Source organism: Tenrec ecaudatus, chromosome 8 (assembly GCF_050624435.1).
Source record: "Tenrec ecaudatus isolate mTenEca1 chromosome 8, mTenEca1.hap1, whole genome shotgun sequence".
In the NCBI taxonomy this organism is placed as follows: domain Eukaryota; kingdom Metazoa; phylum Chordata; class Mammalia; order Afrosoricida; family Tenrecidae; genus Tenrec; species Tenrec ecaudatus.
In genome coordinates this window covers 137,514,390-137,524,918 of record NC_134537.1, presented here as the reverse complement: position 1 = coordinate 137,524,918, position 10,529 = coordinate 137,514,390, and positions in this window count along the sequence as shown.

Genomic DNA, 10,529 nt, shown 5'->3' with positions numbered 1-10,529 from the left:
ACACTTCAGAACAATTTTCCATGTGCAATCAAAGCTGCTTATTTTCTTTAATAAAATACTGGAAGAATAGTATGAGTCATTAGTTAAAATTCTTTCTATGAATTCATGCTAACAAAAGTTTCAAATCTAAAGCAAGTTCATTCCCTCCTGTGTTAGACAGGTTTCTCTAGAGAAACAAAACAAGGACACTTATGATTTTATATATATATATCAAGAATGAATATAACAGCTAGTTAGTCCACACAATAGAAAAGAGGGCACTGTTCAAATCACATCCTTGACACAGTTAATATACTGGGAGTCCTTCAACTCATGAGGGCTGCTGGGTCCAAGGTCAAGGAAGCAGACAGGTGAGTCTTCCCTATGGCAATGCAGGCAATCCAGCCACAGGCAGCAAACAGCAGGGCAAGTCACCAACATTCAGGAGCTCAGGAGCTTACTGAAGCAGGCCTGGATGGGATATCGAACTCAAGCAATGCAAGACGACAGGATCCGCCAGCCTCAAGCTCCAGTGATGTATGCACCAGCAGCATGGCAAAGAAGGACTCAAAGGAACCTCAAGCTCTAGCAACTTGATCCAAGGGTTGGTTGTCCCACAGTCAGTGTAGCTCACAAATTGAGCTAAAGAACTAGCTAAAGCAGCTGGACACTGGTCTTATCACCAGAGAGCAAGAGAGAGAGAGAGAGAGGGGTAGGCTTTGCAGAGCCATTTATCTCTTTGCCTTTCAATTAAATTCCAACCTTAATAATCCCACATGTTCCTATTGGCCAGGTTGGCACAATAAACCTACTGATCGTACCTCCAAATCCAATCGAACTCATATGACTATAGATTAGGGTAGAACTTCCCCCAGAGAGTTTCCAAGACTGTAATATCTATGGAAAACAACTGTAAGACCTTTCTGTCATTAAATAGACTACCATCAATATCTTCCATGATGTGGTTGGTAGATTTCAACTGTTGACCTTTAAATTAGGCCAGTGCTTAATAATTGTGCCATTAGGAGTTCTTACCAAAAAAGTTCCAAAAAGATTAAATTAGATTTCCAAAACCTACAGACCATAATTAGGCAGAAATACATGAAACTTGTAAAATTTTAACTTTTTTTTACAATAGGAAGATGACTGAGCATAGGTCTTGCAAATAGTTGTTTATCTGTTTTTTGAACAGAACAAGGGATACTTTGTGGTTTAAAATTGCAAATATATGTGACAGTTATATTCTTTTCCTGGTGTATACAATTCATATGCTAAGAACATCCAAGAAGCAGGGTAATGTGAAAAAGTAGGGGAGACTCATAAACAATCTGTGATAGGCAAGTGGCACAAGTTGTTGGCCAAAAGTGAAGACAATTTATAAATAGTTAAAAATATATATATCTTGTGTATTACACTTGAACATTGAAAAAAATGAAACTCCTTAAAATTTAGCCAATAAACAAGTTCATGGTAAATTATGGATAAATTGAAGTTGTCAAGGACTTTAATTTACTTGTACAAAATAATTATTATCCATGGAAACAGCAGTCATGAAACCAAATTATGCATTGCACTAGGCAAATCTGCTGCAAGTGACTTTTTTGAAATTATGTAGCTACAGATAGTCGAGGACTTCCAAACAAGATGTATCTCTGTTGTGTCTTTAAGAATCTGGCTTTGTTCATGGGGTGGGGTAGGGCTCCTGGTTTATTGTTCTACAGATGTAAATCTGATTTTGCCAGCACCATTTGTTGAAGAGACTATGTCTACTCCATTGGATCAAAGACTTAAATGTACATCTGAGAGCTATAAAGAAATGAAACAGGGACAAACTCTAGAGCATTTTTTAGGGCATAGAACCAATATAAAAAAACAGAGGAAACTCATGGTAGATGATAAATTTGAGAACTAGAGCCTACTAAAAATAAAATACTTATGCACATGAAAAGAATTAATTACACCACCACCCCAAATAAAAACTGTGCAGTGGGAAAATAATTTTGACAATGGTACAATAGATAGATCAATTTCTAAAATCTGAAAAAGCCCTGCAATACCTCAGTAACAAAAAGATACTAAACCCATTAAAAAGTGGTCAAAGAACACGAGCAGACAATTCATTGAAGAGTACATACAAGTGGACAATAAACATATGAAGAAATGCCCCTGATAACTAGTCATCTGGGAAATGCAAATTCAAGCAACAATGCTATACCACCTTACACCAGCAATGACCTTGAAGTTCAAAAAGTCAGAAAATAACAAATGTTTGAGAGACTCTAGGGAGATTGGATCTTCTACACTACTGGTGATACTGTTAAAGTTGTAGCAATATTGTGCAAGTGATATGGCTCTTCCTCAAATGACTGGGAATAGAAATTCCATGTTAACCAGCAATCTCTCTTGAGTATATATCCCAAAGAATGAATCATAGTAAGAACAGATATATTAACATGCATGTACATTGCAACACTGTTCACAATAGCAAGGATATAGAAACAACCTTAATGTCCATTGGTAGAAAACGGATAAAGAAATATTTATGCTCAATGAAATACTATGCATCACTGAAAAAAAGCCCAGACTTTGGATATTGCTTAAGAAGAGAGAGTAAGGAGGAATGATAAAGCAATGGGCTACATTGTTGATGTATGTGAACTTGAGGGAAATGGGAGATATTGGTCCATAAGAGTGCTATGAGAAGTCAAAGATTAGGTAAAGCAGCGGTTCTCAACCTGTGTGTTGGACCCCCTTTAGGGGTGGAATGACCCTTTCACAAGGGTCACCCCATTCACAACAGTAGCAAAATTACAGTTATGAAGTAGCAACGAAAATAATTTTATGGTTGAGGGTCACCACCACATGAGGAACTGTATTAAAAGGTCACAGCTTTATGTAGGTGGAGAACCACTGGGGTAAAGGGTAAACTGACAGGGGCAAGTTGATTAGTACTCTAAACTCTTGAACACAAAGTTGATGTTCTGAAATATGTACTATCACCCATTTTACAATAAATAAATAAAAATGTGTGTGTTAGTCTGTGTTGACTAGAGAAACAAATCCAGGGGTACTTATGTACATTTAAGAAACAATTTTATGTAGAGAGTAATTGTGTATTAAGGAAACATGCCAGCCCAGTCCAGATCAAGTCCTATATTAGCCCAGATGTCCAAGACCAGTCCAGAAATTCCTCTTCAGACTCACATAACACATGCAATGATGCTGAATGAAGGAAGACCACAGACGAGTGGATGGAAAGTCTTGTGGAGCCAGTGGCATTGGAAGCATCTCAGCACTGGCTTGCACCTCCATGAGTCCCTCCAGCTGCACAGCTCGGGCTGCCCTCAGTATGGCTCCATGTGACTTGTCAACAGGAATGTGAAGCAGAGACAGAGTATGGTCCTCTTCCCAGGAGAGAAAGAAGGAGAGGCCAGATTCTTCCTGGTGTGTGTTACGCTGTGACTTGATTGACAGGCTAAGCCCTACCCATTCACTCTTAATATCCACATGTTGACAAGAGATTATGTAACTAACAGTGTGAAAAGAAAAATAATTTGTTAGGGCTTGGAATTGGCTCTACTTGCCTCATCCATGGTGAAGACGTGTCATCAGAAAAGAAACCCCCTCCACACCATGTCCCTCCCAAAATAACAATTTGTTCAATTTTAACAGATTCATTGACATATGACTCACCTAACAAACAATTCAATAATTTAATATATTAAAAATAATCATGCAATCACCACTACAACCAAATTTAGAACACATTCTTCTTTCTTATACTAATCATTATTAGTTTCAAATTTTCCTTCCCTGTCCCAAATATCCCTTGTTATCATATGAAGAAGCTTCATCTAGTTATTATCTCTATAGGTTTACCCATCCTGGATTTTATTTTTTATGATTTGCGTACTGTAATTTCAATATCACATTTTAATAAAGTTCACTAAGGAATTAAAGGTGGGGAGTTGTAGATTGACAATTTTTATTGAAGTATTCACAGGCTATCGGGGGACACATGCCAACAAATTAAATTTTAAAAATATATTAAAATAATGGTAATTACAAAACAGCACCGCACTCTCTAGGATATGTTGCTGTTGTTAGGGAACATTGAGTTGACTGAAACTATGAACGCTCCAGTTAGCAGCAAACCCTTAAACAAAGTTATCTCAAAGGCTCTGCACATGTATATAAGAAATTTTGCTTGTCCCATATATCTCTCACTCTCTTTTATGAATTTTCTATTTTTCACTCTCTATGTTTGATTCTAAATATTTTCTTCTTACAAAATTCCAGTTCATTTATTCTCTCTTTGGCTTAGTCTAACCTGCTGTTAAATCCTTTAGTCAGTTCCTTATTTTTGTTATTTCATGCACATTTTTCATAAAATATGTTTATTGTTAGCCCTTTTCTACTTTGGATTCATTATCAATGCATTAATTTATTTTTAATAGTCTTTTGACATATAACTCACATATATAATTGAATAGTTCCATCATATTAAGAAGAGTTGTGCAATCATCCCCACTATCAGTTCCAGAACATTCCCCATAGCCCCCTTCCCCTCCCCTGCCATCCTCCTAGGTAGTAACTCATCCACTTACTGCCTCTATAGATTTACCTGTCCTGGATTTCATACACAGAACACAGAAACAACAATGCAGAGAAAACATCAATAGCAATGGAAGCAGTAAATAGTCAAATAAAGGCTGAAACAATTTGAAAATTAGTCAAAAAGGATATCAAATGATAAGGTGTTACATTTTAACATAAATAGAACAGCCATGATTGCCTGTATAATACTCTCTGATTGGTAGGCTATTCATCTCCGTGAATCAGGGAGGCAGCGTAGCAATCAAATCTCCTATTTTCAGATTTGGAGCCGAGTCTGAAGAAATACTGCCCTGCTCAAATATGGCAGGCCATGGCACCACATTCGGATAGGTTTTATTTCTCTCTTTCTTTTTTAAAAATAATTGTATTGGGGGCTCCTACAACTCTTATCACAATCTATACATCCATGCTTTGTGTCAAGCACATTTGTACATTTGTTGCCATCATCATTTTCAAAACATTTGCATTCTACTTGAACCCTGGGTATCAGCTCTTCATTTCCCCCTCCCTCTCCCTTTCTCCCTCCCTCATTAACCCTTGATAATGTATGAATTCTTATTTTTTTCATATTTTACACTGACCAATGTCTCCCTTCACCCACTTTTCTGTTGTCCATCCCCCTGTGAGGGGCTTATTTGTAGATTATTGTGATCGTTTTCCCATTTTTTCCCTCCACCATCCCCTTACCCTCCTGGTATGGCTACTCTCAATATTGGTCCTGAGGGCTTTATCTGTCCTAGATTCCCTGTGTTTCCAGCTCTTATCTGTATCCATGTACATGCTCTGGTCTAGCTGGATATGTAAGGTAGAATTGGGGTCATGACAGTGGGGTGTGGGGTGGGGAGGAAGCATTCAAGAACTAGAGGAAAGTCATGTGCACTGCACTCTGACAGGCTTGTCTCCTCCCCGCGACCCTTCTGTAAGGGATGTCCAATTTTCTAGCGATGGGCTTTAGGTCTCTATTCTGCACTCCCCTTCATTCACAATGATATATATATATATATTTGTTCTGGGTCTTTGGTGCCTGATACTTGTTCCTGTCGACATCTCATGATCACACAGGCTGATGCGCTTCCTCCATGTGGGCTTTGTTGCTCCTTAGCTAGATGGCTGCTTATGTATCTTCAAGCATTTAAGACCCTGGATGCTATATCTTTTGATAGCCCAGCACCATCAGCTTTCTTACCACATTTACTTATGCAGTCACTTTGTCTACAGAGATCATGTCAGGAAGGTGAGCATCATGGAATGCCAAGTTAATAGAACAAAGTGTACTTGCATTGAGGGAGTACTTGAATAGAGCCCTGATTCCATCCTTTACCTTAATACTAAACCTATAAATATATGTACAAAGATCTATTTCCCCATGGTCATATATAAATATATTTACATATGTTCATGCCTGTATTTAGACCTCTATATATTTCCTTTGCCTCCTACTTCTTTCCTCTATTTCCTTTTACTTTTATTTTGTCCCACTATCATGTTCAATCTTCATCTGCGTTTCAGTAATTCCTCTCGGTTACACTGCCCTTGATCAAGCCCTACCAGGCCTCCCAAACCCTCCTTGCCATCAATTTTAAATCACTTGTTGTTCCCTTGTCCCTTGGTTTGTTAACATCCACTTCCTTTCTCCTGTCTCCCCCTCTCCTGTGTTCCTTGGAAACCATTGGTCCCATTGTTTTCTCCTCCATATTGTTTATCCCATCTATATTATCTAGATAGGCATGCAGAGACAATAACAAACACAAAAACAAAACAGCAAAACAAAGCAACAAAATAAAACAAAACAACAGCAACCACAAAAAAAAATAGACAGAAAAAGGGAAAAACCTACAAATAATTCAAGGTTGACCTTTAGTAGTGTTTTCAGGTCCAGTCTGATGGGCCCCACAGTCTATTTTTGGTATTCCCCAGGGACTTCATTGCTTTGCTCCCCTTGTTGTTCTATTGCACACCATTAATATTTGCCTTGGTGTGGTGGGTCAGATCGGGCACAATTCCCATACTACATCTCCAGTGCTGTCCCCTGTAGCACTATGGGTCAGTGAGGGATGTCCTGTCTTGTGGTGGGGCCAGCCCTATGATCCTCTCTGTGCATTGGCTGTTCTACTTACAGATATGTTTCTATCTACCTTAGCTATCCAGGATACAACTGGTTCAGGAAGTAAGTAGGATTTGTTGTTAATTCAGATATTGATGACCAGAGGGAGGCACTTGTATAATGTGCCTCACCAAAGACATGGCATTTACAATCTCTGTACATGCAAGTGAATGCTGGACAAAGAAAAGCACCGTTAAATAATGAACATATTTGAATGGTGTTCCTGACAAATACTGAATATACCAGGAACTGCCAGAACAAAAATCAAATCTGTCTTGGAAGAATAGCCAGAATACTCCTTAAAAGGGAGATAGCAAAAATATTTTCTCTGGTTTCCTTTGGACATGTAATCAGGAAGAAACTATCGCTGGAGAAAGAAAATGGGTTTGGTAGAAGGTAAAGTGCCAACAGAAATCTTGTTGATAACATTAATGAGTGGATAAATATCATCGCTTGACCTTGGCAGACTAGTTCACAAGGCAAGGATGGCTAACTGAATGCTTTTTCCACAAGCAAAAATTCCCACTAGATGTTTGAGAGGCTTCCATGGAAGAAAATAATTAAAATCCTCATAAACTTGTAATGCTTGGAAACTTTTCATCTTCTTTTTATCATTGCCTTCCAAGATGAGTATGCTTATATAGCACAGAATTAAATACTTTCCTTTCTTTGGTCATTAAGTGCTTGCCATAATTATGCTAATTAAAGAGATCATCCCTTCTAGTGTCTAAATTGTTACTTTTAGTTGCACTTGATGCGGCCAAGTTTTCTCTTGGATACTAAGACCAGAACATTTTACAATTTCTAAATCCTGTGATGACTTTTCCATCTGTTCTTGCTTTAAGACACTCTTTACTCTCTCCTTATTGAGGCAATTTCTTCACTCAATTCTTCTGGCTTTCCTCAAACCAAGAGGACCACTATTTCTCAACATTTTTTGCTGGTTTCTCTTCATCACCCAGTGCCTCCCCCCACCCGCACCCCCTTCATCTCTTAATAATGAAAAGCTTTTGCTTATTCTTTTATCTATTTGCACTTGTGGAAGGGTATCTCATTCCCATTTATGTCTTCCAGCATTCTCTGAACTTCTAGATTTACAGATACAATAGAAATCCTTTGTCCCCTTACGTAATGCACAGTTCCAAACTCTTACAATGCCCATGCACTATTTCCACTGTTAGCCATGCCAATTCAATAATCTAAAACTAAGCACCTGACCATCATCCTCAGCCCATTTCTCCCCGAGTCTTGCTTTGCCAATAAAAAAAACACAGACTTGAATCTGACTCAAAATTTGGAGTACTCGGAGCCTATAGGCAGAATGTATTCTGAATCTCACCACTTTTCATATATCTACTGCCATCCCCTTGATGCAAGGCATCATCATCTTTGGATTGTTTCAAGTTGTCTCTACTCCCTTCCTCATGCCCGATTTTCAAGACAGCACTGAGGATGATCTTCTAAAAAGTTAAGATGACAGCGCTTTAAAGTAAAATAAAATTCTTCATATTTTCTATTTTTCTCTATTTATCATGAAGGTGAAGAGGACTTGAAATACTTACTGATGAAGATCAAAGACTACGGCCTTTATATGGACTATTCCTTAATGTAAAGAGGGAAAAACAGGTTATTAGTCATCTTTTTGAGTAACAAGATGATTATTATTTTTTAAATTCTTATTATTTTTTATCCTATAGAGTCTAGTGCCTGATTACATACATATACACCAAAGAATGTTGCTGGTGATCTTTCTTAGGTTTCAGAATCAATTGACTTTCATCAGCTGTTATTTTTTATATATAGATTATTTTCTTTTTTTAGATGTCAAGCTTTAAGCTGGTTAAATTTTAAAAAATTCCCCATGTTGCCATGAATTCACACTTTTCTTTCCAGTTAAGTTCCACTGATATCACCAAGTTTTTTGAAATATATAGCAGACTATCATTAAACTTAAAGGTAATTCACTATATTTTACATAATGCTACTGGATCCAATCTACGAAATTCCTTTCTTCTTCCTCCTCATTATCCACTTACTGATCTGATAGTGCTTGTTATATGTTGTGCTAAAGTGGAATTACTAAAGTGTGGTCTATTTATCTATAACTTCTATTATGTGATCAGGGGAGAGTATGCAAATGGGATGCAGGAGACTCTAAATTGGGGATTGGTCAGTTTTGCCATTCTCATGGATACAAGAGAGACATCTGAGTAGGAACAGAGACCCTCACGATGACTCAGAGAAAAAGCAACCTTGGAGCATATGTGGAAGACCCTGCGTGAACTTGGGGAGGCAGCAGAGGCTGAGGAACAGAGACCAGGAGGCAGAGCAGCCAGCAGCATTCCTGACCCACAGCGGCAAAGCCCAAGGGACCCAGGGCCTCTTCAGGCCACAGAGGTACTTGGTTGCTGGCTGAGAAGAAGCCCAGCTGTGTTCTTAATGTTTTCTGATCTTGGTTGGTAGGAACCTGACTTCTCTCATAACCCGATCAGTGAGCCTTTTGTCTGTAAAGTATTTATAATGGATTAAGGAGCCCAGCAGAGAAGTCCTGGGAGGAATGGCTGTTGTGAGACTAGGATAGAGAAGGATGAAGTAAAAAGGGATGACTGATATTGGCCTTGGGCTAGTGTGGAGCTAGAGTTTCCTTCTGCCTTGTGTCGCCAGGAGAGGTCAGACTTGGCCCACATGCCATTTCTTCAGAAGCCTTGAAGATGACTCTGACTCATAGACACTGTGTGATGGAGTGGAAGGGTCCAATAGAGTTTTCTTTGTTGTAATTTTGAAGGAAACAGGTCTTTTTCTTTCAGACTCACCGAATGGGTTTGAACTGCCCAATTTGATTAGCAAACCAGGGTGAAACCATTGCTCCCGCTGAGCTCCTTCGCATCTGGTTGAAAAACAAAACCACTGTCATTGGGTCTACTCTGATTCATAGTGATTCTTTGTTGGGTTTCCCAGGCTGTACTCCTCATAGGAGCAGCTAGCCTCATCTTTATTCCATGGAGTGGCAGGTGGGTTTGAACAACTAACCTAAGAGCCAGCAGTCCGATGCTTACCAGACAGTGCTATCATAGCTCTACTTTAGTGAGGCACTATGTATGTGTGTGTGCATATGTGAGTGTGTGATATAAAGTATCTATAGTAAATTAAAATGATCACATATGCTGTCAGTTCTTTCATTGAAAAATCAATGGATTTTTTGGGGGGACACATGTCACTCTGCCTGTCATTCAAGTTAGTCCTGTGACTGTTACAGAAGTGTCATTTACTGGGTTAATTGGGAAATTCCCCTTCTGTGATGAAGTTTGGGGCTCAGTTACCTGAAATTTTTGATGGCCCAGTCCATGACTGACAGTTGGCAGGGCCTGTCTGGTGGAAGATCAGCTGGAACCTGTCAGTCACACTCCTGGGTTGGCAGCCATGTGGTCTGAACACTTGATAGTATGGCGAGTGGGATCTACGGCCGTGGTCCTCCACCTTCCTCAGGCCGCGACCCTTTCTTACAGTTCCTCATGGGGTAGTGACCCCCACCCATAGCATTATTTTTGTCATTGTCATTTTGCTACTGTTATAAATCGTCTTGTAAGTATCTGATAGGCAGGGTATATTTTCATGCTTACAAATTGAACATAATTAAAGCATAGTGGTTCATCACAAAAACAATATGTAATTCTATACTTTGAAATATTGATTTCTAATGACAAATCAATGAAATTTTATCTTGAAGCATGATCTAGCATGGCTAACAGTCTTCACGCTTCGATACTCGTATGAGGGTGTATCTGCATGTGTGTGGACCTGCCTGGAGATGATAGAGGAGCGGTGTCTC